At 57.8% G+C, this 19,794-nt stretch overlaps 1 protein-coding gene across 8 annotated transcripts in view; it reads right to left on the reverse strand.

Moving 5' to 3' along the window:
* Positions 1–7,308, reverse strand: part of GTF2IRD1 (GTF2I repeat domain containing 1) — a 111,638-nt gene extending 104,330 nt beyond the window's left edge. For all 8 annotated transcript variants that reach the window (XM_060123113.1, XM_060123112.1, XM_060123110.1 and 5 more), the window contains exon 1: positions 7,161–7,308. The gene's annotated coding sequence lies outside the window, so the exon portion shown is untranslated. The remainder of the gene's footprint in view (positions 1–7,160) is intronic.
* Positions 7,309–19,794: the final 12,486 nt, after the last annotated feature.

The raw sequence follows: 19,794 nt of genomic DNA on the forward strand, positions 1-19,794 counted from the left end.
TCATTTGTTCAGGTGAGGCTCAGAGAGGTAAAGTCACTCGTCTGAAGTCACACAGCAGGTGAGGGGTAGAACTGGGGCTCCAACCCTTGCCTGTCTAGTTTCAAAGGCTCTGATGGTTAAACGGCACCCTGCTGGGAAGCGGGGAAGCTCTAAGGAAGCCAAAGGAGCCTGCCCCCAAGGAGGGGCACTGGCCTCCCACCCAGGGCGTCCAGGAGCATCTCCCCGCCCTGGATGTGCAGAGAACAGAGCATCTGAGGCAGTGGCTGGCTCCAGGCGGGCGGGTGGGCAATGGACCAGGATCAGAGGGAGGATGTGGTTAGCCTATCCACCCAGAGGACTGCACCCCCCAGCCAGGGTACACATGGAGAACAGGGGCACCTAGCTCCTTCCCAGAGGCCCTACCTTTCCCAAGCTGGGCCTCTCTGCTGAAAGCCACCACACCTGAAAAACCAGCTCCTGGATAAACATGAGACACCAGATGGGCCCAGTCACAAGACCCCCTTGGAGCCCGCCAGGACCACCTTGGAGCTGGCTGGGTGGGTGGGCAGGCAGGAGTCCTGCCTGCTCCAGGGAGCCACCCAAGGGCCCTTCTGCACAGGGCTAGCCTGCCATGGTCCCTCCACCGAGTACAGCTCAAGGGTGGGACTCAGGGGTCCAGCTTTTGAGGACATGGGGGAGGGGACAATGGTGGGGTGGGGGGGGCAGCTGGTTCATCAGGAAAAGTCAATGACTTCCTCACAAGAAACAGTTAAAACCCCCCAAATCTCTCAAGACACCCATAGGCCATGCTGCTGTCACCCACGGTGCTCCCTTTCCTTAGGAAGCCACGACCCCTGGGGGGCCCCCCTTCACTCAGGGACCGCCATTCATGAGCCCACAGGCAGCGCCGCCTCCATTTTCTAGATGGTCAAACTGAGGCTCAGCAGATTGGCAGTCATCCAAGCCACGCACAGCAGGCAGGCGGCAGAGCTGGAATCGGCCTGACCAGGAGCTTGGGACCAACCGAAATCTCAGTGCTGCCGTCCACACGGACATTCAGCACATCTGTGGATCTCAGATGGGTGGCAACCAACGTTTTATCCAGAGCCCTAACAGGTAACTTGGATAGAAGTGGCCCTACTCCAACTCAGAGGGGGACACGGGGTGCTGGAGGCCAGCATGTCCCCACCTCCTTCTCCCGCGGGGTCCCGTGCCCTCCAGGGCTCTGCGGAAGCCCAGCAGCTTGTGTGACCCCTGCTGAGGCTCATGCTGGCCCTGGAAACCAGATGCTCTGTTCTGTTCACAGATGACCAGGCCGAAGCACAGAGACGTGGTGTCACCCACCCGAGGTCACACAGTCCCATTCTGTCTGATCCTAAATCAGGCTCCTGCCTGCCCTCCTTCCATATCCGCTTGTTTCAGGAAAACACAGAATTTGTATCCCAAACTATAGAGCCGCAGAAGTGGAGACCAGGGACTCACTGCCAGAGACCCCCAGACTCCTGGGGGAGCGGGGCACACAGAGACGGGCAAGGCACCACCGGGCACAGAGAACTTCCCTCCCTTCAGGTTCACCCTCTGCCCCCAGAGCATCAATTGTCCAGGAAGCCACCTGGTCATTGGGCGGGTGGAAGACTGCAGCCCTGAGGGCGGCTGCAGGCAGGTGTAATTTCATCGGGAGCTCCCCGTTTGTGCAAGTCACCAGAAACGGAGGATGAAATTCCAGCTCTGCGGACAGAAGTGTGCAGCGATCCTGGCTCAGGGTCAGCTCTCAAAGCGGTTGGGGAAGGGGTGTCTTTGTGAACATGAGGAAAAGATACCCCCTCCTCTGGGCAGCCCCGAGCCGGAGCTCAGCTCTCCTCCACGAGAAGAGCGGCAGAGCTCTGTGGTATAGCCGTGCCGTGGAGTACTACTCAGCCACAAAAAGGACCAGCTCCCGATGCCCCGACAATGCATTAGGCGGAACGGAAGAAGCTAGACGCAGGCTGCATACTGCGTGATTGCATTTATATGACGCGCTAGAGGATGTGAAGCCATAGAGACAGAAACCAGATCAGGGGTTGCCAGGGGCTGGGGGAAGGGAGGGGGCTGGCTGCATACCGGCTTGAGAGAACCTTTGGGGGGGATGGAATGTTCTACGTCTTGACAGGGGCTGGGCTATGTGAATGCATGCATTGGTCGAGTTCCTTGGACGGCACACTTAAGCCCTGGGCATTTCACCAGATATTCCTCATCCCTCAACAATATACATGATAACACGTGGGGTGAGCCCTTCCTACGTGCCGGCCTGGGGCTGGATGCCAGGACCTGAGACCCTGCAGACCTGGTGCCTCTGCAAGTTGCTCACTAGCTTGTGGAGTGACCGACGGATGGATGGACAGATACAGACCCCCGCATAGGGCAATTCTGCCAGTAGCCAGAAAATGTACCTTGAGACCCCACTAGACCCCACCAGCAAACAGGCCTGGCCCTGCCCAAGCCTCCAGGAGAGAAGCAGCCTGAAGAGTCTCCTCCAGCTACAGGCCAGGAAGGGACACGGCCTCAGCTGTCCCTCCTTCCCCAACCACACAGCCAGGCCGGGCACCTAGGAGCTGCCCAGGACCCCAAGCCCTCAAGCTGGGACCTCTCGCCTCTGGCTTCCCACCCCGTCTCCACTCCAGACCTGCAGCGGTGTGACCCACCTACCACCCTCTGGAGTCTCCACCATGCAACTCCGAACCCCCCAAAACCACAGCACCACCACCGGGCTCAGGCAGGGCGGGGGCATCATCGCCACTTCGCACACAAACACACAGCCCGCTGGGGGCAGGGGACGTGGGTCACTCCCTGGCCTTGGGCCCTCCCGTGACATTCCAGGGGCCTCAGTGCAACACAGGGGCTGGGGCTTCTGCCTCGGATGGTGGCATGGCAGCGGGGAGGTAATTCCCAGCAACCAGCATGCTGTACCCACCCGGCATCCCTTTAAAGGGACAGCCCCTCAAACCTGTGACCAGCCCACCAAGGACTCTCCCCTACCAGGGGCCCCGGAGGTGCGATCTCCAGCCTTGGAGAGGGGAGCACCAGAGACACGGCCTCCCAGGGCTCAGGCCTGGCTCTGCAAATCCTAAGTCGGCGTCAGACAGGGCGACCCCGGCAACCTCCCTGCTCCTCCCAACACTTCTTCATACACCGTATGGACTGCAGTGGCACAGAAGACTGAACGCCAGGGCCTCCCAGCCTGGGGATCCCTGAGGCCCCACGCTACCCAGGCCTAACAGGAGATCTGGACGCTTGGACCCCGGACAGGAGAAAGCCCAACCGAGGAAATGAGAATCGCCACTGCCTGATTCAGACTCGCTCTAGACCATCCCCCGCCCCTCAGGTTGAGTCCTGACCCCAACTCCAGGCCCCAGCCACACCCTGAGTCCCTCCCTAGCCCCCCGACAGTCTCACTGCCCCGAGGCCGCAGCGGAAAGGTTGCCGGAAAAAAACACAAGACCCCCAGTTCAGTCTGAACTTCAGGTAAACAGGAAGTAAATTTTTAGTGTCACTGAGAGCCCCAATACTGCATGATCTGTTGCTTATCCGAAATCCAAATGTAACCGGGTGTCCCTCTTTTAACTGGCTAAATCTGGCAGCCCGGAGCAGGTGGTCCTGAAGGAGGGAGACAGGTGGGCACACAAATAGCTGTGGGTCAGCCAGGCCCAGCTCGGGACCAGGAGGGAGTTCGGAGCGAGAGCTCTGCTCCCTGCCGGGCACACCCCCGCCACTCACGCCAAGCCCGTGCCTGGTCAAAGCAAAGCCTCACCCCGAAGTGAACAAGGGCTGTGCCCCACGCGCCATCCTCCCCCAGCGCTCTGAGCCTCTTTGTGTCATCAGACATAACCCATAGCACGAAGTCTGAACTGACGAAATATCAACCCCAGTGAGACAGTCCCAGCCAGACATCCTGCAAATGAGGAACCCGGGCGGGCGCCCAGCGAGACTGGCTCCCCTTGGGACTCACCTGGACACCCCAACATTTACACCCAGAAGTCTCCACTGTCACCCTGTCACCAAAGGGGTGACATGCCACAGTCTTCGGACCAGGTTTGTCTCCTTCACTCCTCCCATATAAAACAATCCTCCCCACCTGCCCCTGCTTGTGAATTCCTGCCGGGATTCCCTTCCAGTCACCACAAGGGGTCACATCTCATAGGCCCCACATCCTCCCGGGGGATCCCGAGCCCTCGGTCCTGGGTCTCGTCTGCTCTCCGGGACTTGTGAATCAACAGCTCCTGTTCCCAGTGCCCCCTGAGGCCTCCACAGAACCCCTGGAGCTGGCATGCCCTCCTGGTCTGTCCCAAGGAACCTGGCTCTGTCCTGGCTGCAGGGCATCAGAGAGAGAGATGTCCGCAAGTGGCTGAGAGTCGGAGGATCAAGAGACGCTGGATGGATGACGCTCAGGGAGCAAAGCCCCAGACTCAGGTTTGGGGGAGACACAGGCTGGGGTGATGGGGTGAGGGGCCTCCCAGAGGATGTGGGGCAGGAAGCTCAGGAAAAGACCCTGGGATTCCAACCATTGTGGGAATCTGCCCCAGAGACGGGAATTCAGGAACAAGGCGAGAAAGTGTGCTTAGCAATTCGGACCCTGGGGCAGGACTTCATTCATTCATTCACTCAATAAGTATTTGGGGACCAGCCCTGGGGCACCACGGAACCAAAAGCAAGCCTCAGTCCCCGCCCTGTCCCTAGTACAATCGGGATGTGTAACTCTTGATTAAGATCAATGTTGGGACAGGGGAAGGACAGAAATGTCATGGGGACACAGAGGTAGCACCTTGGCCAGTCCTGGGAAGGTCTGGGAAGGCTTCCGGCTGGAGGACATGACAGCCAGCTGAGTCCTGACAGAGGAGAGGAAAAAGGCAAATTCTACAGCTCTTATCCCCCATCCTCACCAAGTGGGGCCATTTCAGGAAGCCCTGCCCCTGCAGGTGGGAAGAACCTCTGAGGTGAGAGGAACGGCACGTGCAAAGGCCATTCAGGAAAACTGTAAGATTGCAGGTTTCAAAGAATGGGCCCAGGAGGCAGCGGGTGGGCAGACGAGAGCCAGAGGACACGAAGCAGAACCTGGAATGAGGATGGACCAGCAGATGCGGTCTGTGGTTCCAAGGTCACGCTTAGGACACGAGGGCCCCAAGCTGTCACCCACCACATCACCCTCAGATCCTCACCCGGGGTCTCCAACAACTGGGCCATTACCAAACTGGGGACGCCCTGGCTGCTGGAGACAGGGAGGCTGCAAGAACAGCTGTCTCCGAGACCCCTATCATTGCGTCTGCCTTTCCGACTATTTCCAAGCATCGAACAACTAGAACCACGTCAGCAGGCTAGCCAGCTCGGGGAGACTGCCTTAAACGAACAGATGAAGCACACTGCAAATAAATGACCCTTCCTCCAGCATCTAGAGAACGGTCCTCCTAAGTAGGTTAAGCCTGCCCCTACAATGCTACCTTCCCAGACCCAGTTTTGCAACCTTTTCCCCCAAGTCCACCCACATTCTGAACGAGTGGTCAGTGAGTGGCGGCCGAGAACCAACCCTGCCTCGCTTCCTCCGCTGGGGTCCTCTGGGACCCTTTGAGTCACAGCCACAACTTTCTAGGTCACCCTCGGAGCAGGGTACAGAACGGGGTGTGGTCTTAAGCTCCCCACCTCCCAAAAGCAGATTGGGGGCTCCGACATCCTGTCCCCTTGGGGCCAGGCCTATCCCTTGGTCCACAGGTCCCTGTTCAGAAGAAGGCAGAGTGTACCCCCCACCCTCCTGGACCCCTACTCCTGATGGCCACCTGACCACCCCCATCCTTTCTGCCCTTGTGCCCGGCCCCTCCCTACCAGCAGTCACCAGCCTCCCCACCACCACTGCCTCTCACTCTGAATAAATAATCGATGTCGATGCCCTTACCCTTTGGGAATGACGTTGCTGAAATAAATGGGCTGCTCAGAGGCACCTCCCCAGCCCGGAGGCCCCAGGTCAGTACCAGGGAGCAGCAGTCCTGGCCACCGAGCAACCAGACACACGAGGGAGACGATGGCCAGAGGGGTCAGAGCAGCTTCGGGCCACCCCTGCCTTCTGCTGTGGGCAGTAAGAGAAGCCCCCGCAAATGCCCACTCCTCTAGAAGCTGTCCGGGCCTGCCCCACGCCCCACGTCAACAGCACCATACTCCACCCAAGGCCATCGCTTTCCCCACGTGCCGGGCAAGGAGACCCTACATGCCGAGCTCCCTCACTTGGGCTATGATGTGGACACAGGAGCCTCCCAGCCCAGGTCTAGTCCTGGGAGCCTGGGTCACAGGGCCAGATGTCCAGGGCTCGAGCCCCCTCCAGCACTGCCAGGAGGGCGGAACTCTCAGATGCACTGTCCCCCTCTCCCCTGGGCCCAGGCCGGGGCATCACCCCTCTCCCTGGCCACAGGCAGGGGCTGGGGAACCCAGGAAAGGCATTAAGCCCATCATACTCAAAGCCCATCCACATCCTATGGCTGCTCCAGGGGCCTCCCCACCCATCTGCGGGAACTCAGAGACCACCCACAGACAGAGCATCCCCAACTTGCTCCTTTGGAAGCTTTGCGACCCCCACTGCCATCCTCTGAGTCTCCTCCCCCCACCCCACGAGGAGCTCAGCTGCCACCACTCAGGCCAGCCCCCTCCCCAGGGACCCCAACAGGAACCACTGTGCCGGGGCAGTCCTGCCTGGCTGTCCTGTTCAGTCCTGCCTGAACTCAGCCTATAAGTGGGGGGCACCGGCCAGGAGACCGGCCCAGCCCGAGAAAGGCGGAGGTGGGGGGAATTGGGGGGCGGGGGCCGCGGCCTTCCCAGCCCCCTCCGCTCCCACACTGGCGCCCGCCGTCTGGGCAGCACAACTGACCTCATTCGCCAACTGCAGCAGCCTGCGGGCGCCCGCTGCCCGCCCCGGGCGCCCCTACATCCGGAAGGGCCGGGGGGTGACAGCTCCCGACTGCCACCCCCTCCCGGCAGGTGGGGGCGGCCGTCCCTCCCCTCCCCCGGCCCGAATTATAATCCCAGTCACGTGCCTCCCAATGCACCCAAAAGCCGGACCCAGATTCTGTAACACCTTGAGGGGGAGGGGCGGGGGCCCCGGGGGGGGGGTGGGAGGAGAGGGGAGAAGGGCCTCGGCGCCCGCCCCCCGCAAAAGTTTCTCCTACCTTGGAGGATCCCCAAGCGCTCCTGCCAGCGGCGCCCCGGCCCCGGCCCGCGGCCAGGACTCAGACTCCTGCCGCTGCCTCCTTAATTAATCCAGGAGAATGGGGGAAGGAGAGGCAGAGGGAGGCGCGGAGCGGCGGAGGGGGCGGGCGGGAGGAGAGCGGGGCGCTGGGCGGGGAGGGGGCCCGGCGGGGGCTCTCGGGCCGGCCGGGGGGCTGGCGCTCGGCGGCCCCCACCCCCGGCGCGGGCTGCGGCGGAGGGCGGGGCGCGGCGCGGGGAGCGGAGCCGAGAGCGGGAGCGCAGGGAGGCTCTTTGTTCTGTAATCCCAGTAAGATTGCCAGCCATTCGCCCCGGCCCTAATCCCAGCCCCGCGCAACACCACCCTCCATTGGCTGCCATTTACATACGGGATTAGCCCGCCCTGCCCGCCCCGCGCCCCGGCCTGGGCACCGCGGGGGGAGCGCCGTGCCCCCGCCCCGCGCCCAGCGCCCTGAGCGCGCTCCGCCGCAGCGCCCGCCGCCAGGGTGGCCCTCAGGAGGGGCGGCCCCGGCGCCCCCTGGCTGCCCGCGACGCCCCTCTGCCTCCCCAGGTCAGGCCGCGGCGGATTAGAAAGCCGCGGCTCGGCCCCGGGAGACCCGGGCGCAGGAGCCGGGCCGGAGGGTCAAGGTCACTCAGCGGGCTCCGGGAGGATCCCCGGGAGACACCGGGGCCCGGAGCGACCGTAGGCCCGGCGCGCCACGCGCTGGGGAAACTGGAAGTGCAGCGGCTGGTCACCCCTGTCGTGCCCAGGTTATTTCCCGGTGGCTTGGCCCGGGTGCCTCTTTCAGCCTTTGTCCACTGGGATGGAAAGGAAGGCAGTGACATGCTGAAGGTCACAGCAGATGCAGTTGAACACGCCAGGTCCCATCTTGTCTGGGCAGCCCTCCTGACTCCCCCGCTTCCCCTCCAGGGCCACCCCCTTCCCCTCCATACCAGCCGTGCTAGGAGTCAGAAGCACACCTCCGATCCTCTGCAAAGCGTGCATCTTAATTCATCACGAGGAGCACGATGGTTCATGGCAGTGCCCTGAGCCCTGTGCTAGGCCCTTGCTATGCTGGACACTGTGGGGAGGGAAACAGGCCAGGCAGGCCCCAACCCCAGGGAGTGCCTGGCCTAGATGGAGGGACTCAGACTGAGAATCTACTAGGTCCTAGCAAAGCCCACTGGGGCCCTGCCGGGCACACAACGGGCCCTTGGTAAAGGCTGACCTTGACTGGCCAGGTGTCCCCCTGGCAGGCTGTGTCCACACTGCCCAGCCCGAGGCCAAGCCCAGAGGGCCCCTTGTGCCCATTGAATGCCTTGCCCACAGAGGGTATCAGCCAGAGCAGGGGATTGGGAATGAGGCCACAGTCATGCCCTCTATCCCATGGTGCCCCAGCCTCTTGGGGATACTCTCTCATCCTCCTTGCCGCTGGGAGGCCTGGGGACCCCTTGAAGCACCCTGTCTTGTGGTCCCCCTCAGACTCACATCCCCACCTGCCCTGTGCTGGCCCTGGGGTGGCAGAGTGACTAAGGGGAAAGGCCAGGGTCTGGAGGCTGACCAGGTGACTTCAAATCCTGGCTCTTACCACCGTGTGACCTTGGGCAAGGCAGTTCACCCCTCAGAGCCTCCATTTCCCCCTTCCTGCAGCCTCTCAGTGAACCACGGTATGGTCTCTGCAGTTAACAGTGATGATGGGCACTGCTAGTTAAGCGTCTACTAGGCACCTGTATCTACTAGGCATAATACCTAGGCTATCACCATTCCTTACATGAAGCCTGCAAGGCAGTATTATTGGCCTCGTTTTATAATGAGATGAAGTGACTTGCTTAGGGACATGCAGCATGTGAGTGGCATTGCTGGGACCCTCTCCATAGCCCTCATTCTGCCCACTGGCCTATGGTCCCTCCATTACATTTGCAAAGACCCATGAGGTTTGGGGGGTTAGGCATGGCCTCAGTGCGCCCAGCTAGGGGAAGCTGGTCCCAGGAAGGGCTGGCTGGCTGAGCTGTTGGCTTCTGGGCAGAATGCTTCCTGGACCCCAAGTCCAGGGGCAGAGTGCCAGAAACCTCTGGACCCCGGCGGGGGGCCTAGAGGATCCGAGGCTTGGTGTGTGCTCAGGACTGCCCTCTGCAGGCAGAATCCAGAGCGGCAGACAAACAAGTGGAGTGCCGGGAGGGCACGGCCTGCCTCTGGGCTGCTCCTCCACGTGGGAACAGCCAGCCTCACTTCAGCCTCACCCAGGCAGAGACTGGGGGCAGTGTTATAGAGCAGAAGGCCCTGCCCCTCTCAATTGCGTGTGACTGGGGTATGACAGCTGGCTCCACGTTCACTGGCTGTGTCCTAGGCCAAGTTAGCTGCCCTCTCTGGGCCTCAGCTTCCTCATCTGTAAAATGGAGTCAAGATAGTCCTTTCTTAGGAACGAAATTGGGTCATTTGTAGAGAAGTGGATGGACCTAGAGACTGTCATACAGCGTGAAGTAAGTCAGAAAGAGAAAAACAAATATTGTATATTAATGCATATATGTGGAAACTAGAAAAATGGTACAGATGAACTGGCTTGCGAGGCAGAAATAAAGACACAGATGTAGAGAACAAACGTATGGACACAAGGGGGGAAGTGGGGGTGGGGGGGATGAATTGGGAGATTGGGATGAACATATATACACTAATATGTATAAAATAGATAACTAATATCTCTTAGAACTTGCTGTATAAAAAAATAAATTAAATTTAAAAAAAGATAGTCCTTTCTTCATAAGATTGCTATGAGGATTAAATGGCATGCAATACAGGAAAATGTTTAGCAAAGTACTTGTTGCATGGTAGGTGCTCGACAACAATGCTCATTTAAAAAATTTGTTGGTTTCGGGCTTCCCTGGTGGCGCAGTGGTTGAGAGTCCGCCTGCCGATGCAGGGTACACAGGTTCGTGCCCCGGTCTGGGGAAGATCCCACATGCCGCGGAGCGGCTGGGCCCGTGAGCCATGGCCGCTGAGCCTGCGCGTCGGAGCCTGTGCTCTGCAATGGGAGAGGCCACGACAGTGAGAGGCCCGCGTACCACAAAAAATAAATAATAATAAATTTGTTGGTTTCATCTAGGGGGCAAAGTCAGACGTGGAGTTTTTGCTTGGACTGCTTTTCATAAGGAGGTGGGGATTCTAAGGACAAGGTCATGGACACTCACATTTCTGTCAAGTTCAATTCCTTCTCCCGAGAAGGGCAGCAACACCTCCTTAAGCAGAGAGGGGAGTTTGGTTGAGAAATCCTTGCCAGTGGGCTCTTTGCACCTACAGGAACTTCTCCTGCCAGCTTTATGAAGCGCCTTTGCACTGGCCCTGCCCCATCCTCGCCCAGGCCTGGCAAGGTCCCCACTATTACAAAGATGTGGAAACCAAGGCTCTTCTCTCCACCTTCCTCCTAACTCTCTCAAAGCCACAGGATTGCTCCCATGACAAAGCCCTTTGCACGCCCTCGTTCACTTGTCTCATTTCACAAGTGGGAATGTAGGAGGGTTGGTCATTTGTGGAAGTGACGGTGCGTCTGGGCGTCCTGTCTCCCCATCAGCCCAGGAACTCCCAGGCAGGAGCCGGTCTCTTCTTCCCGGCCCAGTGTGTTTGATTCAGGGTCTCTGACCAGCAGACTGGCCACCCGAGAGACCTGCCGTATGGACTCTGGCCTCTGCACCCTGGGGGTTTGGGCCCAACCTGGATCCCTGACCTCCTTGTGCATTGTTTCCTTTCCCATGACTCTGGGCCACTTCTGGCTCCTTGTTCCTTGGAGGTGAGACTCCACGGGGTGGGGGTGGGAGTGGGGGATAGAAGGACAGCCCAGCCATCTCCAACAAGGTATCCCTTTTCTGAACACTGGGACAAGCCCAGAGGGAGCCTGGGGCTTGGCTGCCCTGGATGTGAACACAAGGGCCAAAGGTGAGGACGGTGAGCCCAATGCTCTCCTCTTACAGGTGAGCAGCCCGCAGTACTGAGAGCGGAAAGGGGAAGGATCAACCCACAGCAGCCCAGCGGCGAGTGGCAGGCGAGGACCTCTGGACTCCCAATCCCCCCAACGGCCGTTCTTTTCTGCCATCTCCGTGGCTTTCCTTGGATCTTCAGGAAGAATGATTTTATCTGATAATAACTATCTAGGCTTTAAAAATGAGACTTGAATGGTTTCTGGATTTAACTACTCCTGTTTCTCTCCAGAGCAACCTATCTCTTATTCCATCATGGAAACCAAAGGGAAAATAGATTTGATGGATGGAAATGTGCTTTCAAGACAGCGTGCAGAATCCATAAAACAAGGTCAGGCAAGGTGAGCAGAGAATCTGTAAGCCTAGATGTTGAATGTTATCCCTGTCAGCCAGGGTGCTCAGATGGTGCGAGGGCTGCGCAGGAGAAAAGGACTGGCGATGGGCTCGCTTGGGGGTCCCAAGTCTGGGACCCAGATTTCCAACCCCCTCCCCCAACAAGGGGCCGTCCCTCAGGCCTCCGGGCATCTCCTTTCATCCCCTGCCTGGGCCCTGTCCCCCCAGATTTTTCTTTCCACGGCTCATCCAGAAGGCTAAGGGCAGAAATCATCTGCCTTCTTCCAAGCTTTCCAGACCCCAGAAAGCAAAGCCCTAGTACTGGGATTTCGGGCACCCCGGCAAGCTGGGGCAGACAGCTGGGAGGCAGGGAGGTCTTCCTTTCATGACACAGGCAGCTCTGCAGCCCCAGCCTCCCAGGCCCCCGGGGTTTGGCCCTGGTAAGTAGGGTACGGCCACGCGGGCCAACAGAAATAGAATATGAGCCACAAATGCACGCCACGGAGGGAATTTTAAATTTCCTAGTAGCCGTGTTGAAAGAGTAAAAGAACTAGGTGAAATTCATTTTAGTCGTATATTTGATTTAACCCAACACACCCAAAGTGTGTTCAACACGTAATTTTTTTTTTTTTTTTGCGATACGCGGGCCTCTCACTGTTGTGGCCTCTCCCGTTGTGGAGCACAGGCTCCGGACGCGCAGGCTCAGCGGCCATGGCTCACGGGCCCAGCCGCTCCGTGGCACGTGGGATCCTCCCGGACCGGGGCACGAACCTGCGTCCCCTGCATTGGCAGGTGGACTCTCAACCACTGCGCCACCAGGGAAGCCCCAACATGTAATATTTTTAAAAATTGAGATATTTTACATTATTTTCCTTATACTAAGTCTTTGAAAATAGTGTCTATTTCACACTTAAAACACATCCCAGTTTCGGCCAGACAGACTTTAATATGTAACTAGTGGCCATGTGTTGGAAAATGCGGGTCTGTGAGGTAATTTTCCAACCCTTTTTAAGTTGCAAAATCTTTTTTTCCAATAAACTCTTGCAAAGAAGCTCAGTCCATATGCTGCTCTGGATGGGAGCAGAAGTGGAGGTCCTGGAGCTGCCTCGAAATTCCCTTCATCTGCTGATTCCTCTGAGAAGCCCCCGTAGACCCCCTGCCCCCCGCTTTCCATCCCTCCCTTCCCTGCTCCACAGAGCAACCATTGAAAAATACTAGTAATAACAATAACGTGGGAGTTTCCTGACAGTCCAGTGGTTAAGACTAGGTGCTTACACTGCCGTGGGCCTGGGTTCAATCCCTGGTTGGGAAAATTAAGATCCTGCAAGCCACGCGGCACAGCCAAAAACACCCCGAAACCAAAAACCCCACAATAACTAACATTTACTGAATGCTTACTCTAAGCCAGGCGTGGTACTCAGCATCTCCCATCAAGCCCATTCTGTGGAAGAAACAGGCTCAGGGAGGTACCTGAGAAACACGGTCAAGGTTACGATTCCATCATCCCACCCAGAAGTTAGGCTGAAGCCGCCGATGAGTCTTCCGTGGCCCCAACTTGGAGGATGTGGGACAAGGGGGAGCAAAGTTTTTGTCGCTCACACCATCCCCCACGAGGGGCCCCTGCTTCTCAGGTCTTGGCCCTCCAGCCCCCCACTCCCACCCCCACCCCCAGGGGGAACCAGGCAGCAGCTCTGCTAAGCAAATTTAGAGTTATAAATTAGTGAAGACTTAGAACAACTTCAGGGCCAGAAAAGGAAAAAACAAGGGGAAAACACTTCAAAGCAACTTCCCCAGAAACCGTAGGAAAAGAGCAAAGTCAGTAGAAAAGCTCTGGGGGGACTTCCCGCTATGAGTGTGTGTCCATGGAGGGTGCGGGGAAGAGAGGACACGGAGAAGCCGGGCACCCCCCTCCCTGCTGGAAGTCTAGCACAGCAAGAACTGAAGCTCAGCTGTGTTGTTTAGGTACTTTCTTTTCTCCAAGCCTCAGTTTTCTCATCTGCAGAGGGGGTTTCTAACATAGCCCAAGGCATATAGTGAGTTGAGCCCCAGCCCAGTGTTTGACACAAGGGCAGGGACCAGGTGAGGCAAGTGGACGAGCTGGAACTGGGGGTCGTGTTGTGGCATCTTCCATCTCAGCTCAGCTACTGACGGCGGGACTTGGGCCTCAGTTTCCTCCCCTGTGCTTGTTAAAAGCACAGGTCGGGCTTCCCTGGTGGCGCAGTGGTTGAGGGTCCGCCTGCCGATGCAGGGGACATGGGTTTGTGACCCGGTCCGGGAAGATCCCACGTGCTGTGGAGCGGGTGGGCCCGTGAGCCATGGTCGCTGAGCCTGCGCGTCCGGAGCCTGTGCTCCGCAACGGGAGAGGCCACAACAGTGAGAGGCCCGCGTACCACAAAAAAAAAAAAAAAAACCAGAGGTCCAGAGACTTCCCTGGTGGTCCAGTGGTTAAGACCCTGTGCTTCCATTGCAGGGGGCAAGGGTTTGATCCCTGGTTGGGGAACTAAGATCCTGCATGCTGCACGGTGGCCAAAAAGAAAAAAAAAAGCGCAGGTCCAGCCCCTTCCTGGAGATGTGTTGGCCTGGACACCAGAGGGGTCGGGAACTTGACACTTTACAACCCAGTCCTCAGGTCTTTCTGATACACATTCAAGTTTGGGGATCACTAGCCTTCATGTTCTCCAAGGGTCGCTCAGGCGCTGGCATCTGTGGTTTGCCCAGTCAGCCACACAGTTCCAGCCCATAGCCACGTCCCCTGTGCCACACGGCGCTCCAGCCTGGCTCCTCCTTCACAGGCTGCCGGTGCCCAGACCAGCAGTCAGGACAGACATCTGGCCGGGCCAGATCAGCCCTGCGATGGGAGAGCCCTAACTCCACACCAAAGCGCCCTCTCTGTAGCAGGCATCCTTTAGACCCAGTCTCCACCTGCCCCTGGGAGCTCTGAGCCAACAATGAACACACAACGACGTGGTGTATGCAGCAATGAAGAGGCCCTGTGCACTGGAGCCAGAGGGGGCACCCAACTCAGCCTGAGGGGGAATGGGGGTGGCCGAGGCCACACTCTCGGGTCCCATGGGAAATAGTAAACCAGAAGCCCCGTCTGGCATCCATGCCATGGGCCCGCTGGTCCAGGGCCTCAGCACGTGCTGAAATAGTCCTTTCCGCCCCAGGGTTTCCTGCTGCACCCCCAGGAGAAGACTTATCACACAGGGTCTCCCTGTCTCCCCCATCAGCCTTCCATACCAGCCCATCTCCCAAGGGGAAGTCTGGAACCAAGGCTTTGCTTTTGCATCACTGCATGCGAGTGGGCCTTTGCATACACAGTCCTTCTAAACCCAACGCCTAACCAAGTCAGCTCTTTATCCTCCAGATCTCAGCCTTTCTGACCGCACTGACCCGGCCACCCAACCCACCAAGGCTCTCAGAGCCCCTGAGGAAAGAGCAGGGGAGAAACTCTGAACATTTGCTCCCATTGGAATTTTACGTTGGGTGAGTGATGATTCAGTCCCTGTCTGATTCACCCATTAAAATCACGTGAGGACAGACATGGAGAGGGGTCCTGGTGTGCCTCGGGGTCCCCAGCACCCAGCCCTCCACAGTAGGGCTCCACAAACATTTGCTGAATGAATGAATGGATGAATGAAAAAGGCCTCATCTGTCTGCTGTCACGTGACTTGCTGGTCTCTGTTTTTTCTCTCTCTCTCTCTCTCTCTCTCTCTCTCTCTCTGTTACTCTCCATCTGTTGCTATCTTTTTACGTGGCTGTCTCCAGCAAAATATGCACCTGGGTCTGTTTCTATGTCCTTGTGTCTGCCCTGGCCTCTGTCTCTCCTCCCGTATCATCTCCGTCTCTCTCTGAATCTGTCTCTGTCTCTCTGTCTACATCTTTCACGTGATGCTGTCTGTCATCTCTCTCTCCCTGAGCCTTTATCTCTCCCAGCTCTCTCAGGGGCCGCTGTTTCTCTCTGTCTCTGTGTTTCTGTCTCTCTCTGTCTCTGGGGGTCCTCACTTCTCTTGCTCTCTGTGGCTCTCTCTCCTTGCGCCTCTTGTCTCTGCCGTCCCTGCTCTCTGTATCCTCCGACTCTCCTCTCTTGGAATCTTTCAAGAACAGAGAGAGGCATGTAATTGCGCTGGGGCCGTCTCCATGGTTGCAGCTGTGGGGTAACTGAAAGATCACTTTGGAATGACCATCTCTGTAATAATTGCACCGTAATAGTTTCTGTGAGGCAGAGTAGGGCTCGGTGAGAGGTGGCCAGGACAGCCAGGGACCCCGGCGGGAAAGGGCCACCTGTAGCTACCAGTATCCCAGGGCCAGGCTCAGGAGGGGACACGTGGTCTTGGCCAGAAAACAGGAGGGGGGGCGGGAGTGGGTGAGTGGGGAGGGAGGCCGGTCTCCCTGCCACTACATGCCCTCCCTGTGCCTACCTGCTGGGCCCTGCCCCTGTTTATAATTTATGCTTATGATCAGAATTATCAGCAATAATGATAACATGATTATAATTGCCGAGCTGCCGGGCTCAATTGCAGCACTGTTGGTAAATATTATGATAGAGGATAGCATGAGGTCACTACCTCCCAGACCTTGAGGATGGGGTGAGGGATAGGAGGGACACAGCGGGCATGTGGTCCCCCACTCCATCCTCACCAGAAGAACTTCTGCTTGGCCATTTGCTGATCCATTTTAACCCCCAACGATCCTCCCCGTGTCTACCTTAAATCATTCCTGCTTTCGGCTCAGCAGGAAGCACTCAGAAGCCTGCAGGCTGTCACCCCACCAACAGAGGGCTCTCCAGAGCTGTGGTGTGACTGCCACCGGGGAGGTGAGGGGGCACAGAAAGGATGGTCCTTCCACACCCAAGTTGGGTTTGACTGGAGATTCAGTCCTAAAGGAGCTCGGGGGTGGTCTGAGGGGTCTTGGCAGAGGGCTAAGGGGCAGGACAGGGCCACTGCCCTGAGCACAGTCCCTGGGGGACGGGGGACATTTCTGACATGCAGAGGCCCTGATCCCTGCCCAGGAGAAGTGAGGCTGGAGGCCCAGGGTGTGAACAGGAACAAGAACTGCATCCTGCATCAGATGCAAAACCAGCCCCTTTAAGGGAGGCCACCCAGGTCATCCGAGGACGGGGACGAGATGTGCCCACTGCCACCACCCAATGGCCCACCTGGCCGAGCTGAGCCCCCTGGATCTCGGTGGGACCGGGCGCCCCTCAGCCTGCGTCCTCCAGCAGCCTGGAATAACCGTCCGGCTCTGATGCTATTAAGTGTGTGGTTAGAAAAGATGGGTGTGCTCTGAGCATCAGAGTGAGGCTGTAGGTGACTGCACCGGTGCCCCAGGAGAGGGCCAAGGTGGCAGCGAGGACGGACTGGCCCTCCATGGGCTGCCTTGTGGGTGGCAGGGCGAAGCTCCACACTCCTGTTTTATATCTGGAGGCTCAGAGGCTAAGAGACGCTTCCCAAACCCTGAGGAGCAAGGGGCACAGCCGGCATGTGCCCCGGGTCCGTCTGTGGCGACTTGGAGACTTTCCGGACAGGACAGAGCCCGGCCGGCCCCCGGTCCTCCATGGCCTGCATTATTCATGAGCCCCACATTCCCCCCGGGGATAAACATTCAGAAGGAGCGTTTCAAATCCACTTTCCTGCTCTGAAAATAAATGAATGAGCAGAGAATGCCAGTGCACACGGAGGCCATGGGCCCAGACCCCTGACAGTCCTGGGAAAGCTCACAGATGGCCTATGTCCCCTCACCCCGGGCCCCTGACCAACAGGGCCTGAGACCAACACAATTGGCAAGCTGGGCCGAGCCCAGAGCGGGGGTCTGAGGCCAGATGCCCCTCTCTGTCCACTTTTCCTGCCCCGGCCCACCCCCAAATCCAGGTGACCCAGGTGACTCCGGTCCCTGGTACTTGTTGGGTCCCAGGCAATTGGCACAGTCGCGGGATCCTCCGGGGACTGGAAGCTGGTCAGACCCAGAGGAACTGCCTGGGCTCCTCTCCAGGGTCAGGCTGGACACACACTTAACTGGTGCTTTTGTGGCCTGAAAAGTAAATAAAAGAGGCAGCGTGCTCCTGTCTCCATTGCCTGGAAGACGCCTCCACAGCCTCCACTCCCCCCGAGTTGCCTCTGCCCTTCTCCACCATCCCCTCGGGAGAAGCATGTCACACAGGAGGTCCTCGGCCCAGAACTCCGGGCTGGACCCTTGCCAGAGAGTGCCTCGAAGATGGGAATGTTAATTTGGTTGAACCCACGTCAATGTTAATTAAAAAATGGAGGTCAGTCCTCGGGGCCAAGGTCACAGAAAATGGACTTGGTTTCAACAGCAAGGGGGCAAACTGAGAATTGTCCATTTGAAGGTCAAGTGGAGACGTCGCATCGTACAGGAGCTGTACCTTCAGGGCTGGGCTGCTGAGATGAGGGAGGACAGGGGAAAGCCATCCAGGTAGCAAACTCCAAAGAATACATTCAAAGAACTCGTCAGCTCTGGTCCCTGAGGGAGGCAGAGCTGTGGGCAAACGTGTGTTCTCGCTGTACAGGAGACAAGGGGGAGTACCTGGACCCAGGGAGCCAGGATCTCACCCTTGGAATTTCCTTCTCTGCAGCCCCAGCCCAGGGCCCCATCTCGCACCAGCGAGCCGAGTGTGGATAGGATTTCAGCCCCCACCTGCCCCTCAGCACAAACTGTCCAATCCCCGTGGTCTCACCTCCCAGGTCCCCGGAGGCTGAGGGACATTTTGAGATCTCAAAAAGGAAGTATCCTTTGGGTGACAGAATGGGACTGTTTGCTTTACTCTGGAGCAAGGAGTCAGGAGTTGCTGTGCTACTGCAGGCAAGTCCCTTTCCCTCTCTGAGCCTCCGTTTTTTTCAAAATGGGAGGAGTTATCCAACGTTCTAATGAATTTCCCTGGGCTTCATCCTAAATGGTCTAAAAGGGGCCATCTAGGGGAGAAGGATAAATTGGAAGATTGGGATTGACATACACACACTACTATATATAAAACAGATAACTAACAAGGACCTACTGTATAGCACAGGGAACCCTACTCAATACTCTGTCATGGCCTATATGGGAAAAGAATCTAAAAAAGAGTGGATATATGTATATGTATAACTGAATCACTTTGCTGTACACCTGAAACTAACACAGCGTTGTAAATCAACTACACTCCAATAAAAATTAAAAAAAAAAAAAGGGGGTCACTTAAGCCAGAACCTAAGGGAACCAAGAGATAAAGAGAAAGAGGTTGTTCAGACTAATGATTAAGAGTGTAAATCCCAGCACTGTCCCTCGCTAGCTGTGTGTCTCTGGGCAAATAACCTCACCTCTCTGTGCATCAGTGACCTCACTGATCAAATGGGAATGATTGCCTACCTCGAGGAGGTGCTGTGGGAGCTAAATGAGTCCGTGCGTCTGAACGGTCAGCACTGGGCCTGGCATGTGTAAAGCAAACAGTCCCATGCTTGAACGGTCAGCACGGCACCAGCTGTGAGTGCCCCTAACTACCCTCGGCTCTAAGGGATCCTATGGGGGAAGCAGGCCAGGCACCTGCAAGGACAGACACACTGGATGTCTAGACCTGCTGAGCCAGACCTGGGTGGTTGGACAGGCTGTGGGCAGGTGACCGGGGCTGAAGTCCAGGTCACACTCAGCTCACTCGGGCTCAGTGGTGTGAGGTTGCTTCCACGGTCAGCCCATCACACTTAGCGCCCCGGCATGGCATCTGCCCAAAGCAGAGACCCTTTCCAATGTGTTCAGAGGCCACCAGCCCCCTGCCTGCTGAGCCCTCCTGAGAGGTATCCCTCGACACCTGTGGAATCTGGGTCACCTGCCCAAGCTCCCGGAGAGCAACGTCCTCTTCGGAGATACCGTTGGTCCAGGCCTGTCCTACCCGAGGCCCTGCTGGACCCGGCGCTTCCTGTCACCACTGACGGCCGAGACTATCTCTCCCCAAGCTCTTGGTCATTTCCAGCCAGCTGTCCCCACGCATCCAGGACTCTGGTCTGTGTCATTTTCTGCTCTATGTCTTGCGCCCAGAAGACTGCCTGAAGAAGTGCAAGAGGTGTTCATTGAATGAGGGGTGAGTAGGCCTCTATAGGCCCTGGATCTGCAGTGCTGGGCCCCCTGTCCCTGGGGCACCATCTTTCACCTTGCCTTGTGACAGGTCCTCTGGGGCCAGTGCAAGGCCACCTGGAGCTGCCGCCCAGGTGGACGCACGTTCCAGGGCCAGCCGGGCGCTCAGCCCTGAGGCTCCAAGGTGGGTAACTGCCCGGCATCCTCAAAGCGCCTTTGCCTCCCAGCATTCTGTTCACCTCTCCAGGCCCAGCT

Source organism: Lagenorhynchus albirostris, chromosome 15 (assembly GCF_949774975.1).
Source record: "Lagenorhynchus albirostris chromosome 15, mLagAlb1.1, whole genome shotgun sequence".
Lineage (NCBI taxonomy): Eukaryota > Metazoa > Chordata > Mammalia > Artiodactyla > Delphinidae > Lagenorhynchus > Lagenorhynchus albirostris.